This window comes from Sinocyclocheilus anshuiensis, unplaced genomic scaffold, assembly GCF_001515605.1.
Source record: "Sinocyclocheilus anshuiensis isolate Anshui unplaced genomic scaffold, SAMN03320099.WGS_v1.1 C32011699, whole genome shotgun sequence".
In the NCBI taxonomy this organism is placed as follows: domain Eukaryota; kingdom Metazoa; phylum Chordata; class Actinopteri; order Cypriniformes; family Cyprinidae; genus Sinocyclocheilus; species Sinocyclocheilus anshuiensis.
The window spans coordinates 1-634 of NW_015609051.1; the positions used below are offsets into that span (position 1 = coordinate 1).

Consider the following 634-nt stretch of genomic DNA (forward strand, 5'->3'; position numbering starts at 1 on the left):
AATTACAATTATGACAATAAACGACAGCGAAAACACTCCACACAGAATCAGTGGCAGTAAATAAGGTGCTCTGTTACTGCACTCAGCATCAGTCTTATCTGTTCCTTCCTTGATTGTTATTTTGTCAAGAGATGCACAGCTGTTAGAGAGAGATACAGTACTCAAGATGAACGACAAATACATCTCTTGCGAGAAACAAATCTACTGAAGAAAATTAAAAAACAACAAATTTAATTTAAGAAGGTGTCAGTTTTAACATATTAATACTTACTTTGTATGCAATTTGCAGAATGTACCATTTGAATATGAACCAGCAGGACAGTAATCACACACTGTATCTCTGAACTCTGTTCCTATACAAATGCAATTAAAAAAAACAGCATCAGTACATGAGCAATAAAGACAGTGACAGGTCTCACAGATAATGACATCATTATTCAGTATAGCATCTGACACACTAAATTAATCTTCACATAACTAACTAATAATCAGCCTAATCATAATTTAGTAGTTTTTTCAGGTGGTTTTAAGAGACTCAAGCAAGCAATGTCTATCATGAGGAACCACTTAATACTTTCCCCAGGTGCAATAAATTGTAAAGCTGCTTTGGAACAACATGCATATTTCCATAATT

General features: G+C 33.9%; 1 long non-coding RNA gene across 1 annotated transcript; it reads right to left on the bottom strand.

The window, feature by feature from the left end:
- Positions 1–2: 2 nt before the first annotated feature.
- Positions 3–348, bottom strand: LOC107682289 (uncharacterized). The gene is made up of 2 exons (XR_001633443.1): positions 272–348; positions 3–139 (listed from the first exon to the last, which is right to left on the bottom strand). It is a non-coding gene; the product is annotated as an uncharacterized LOC107682289 (long non-coding RNA).
- Positions 349–634: the final 286 nt, after the last annotated feature.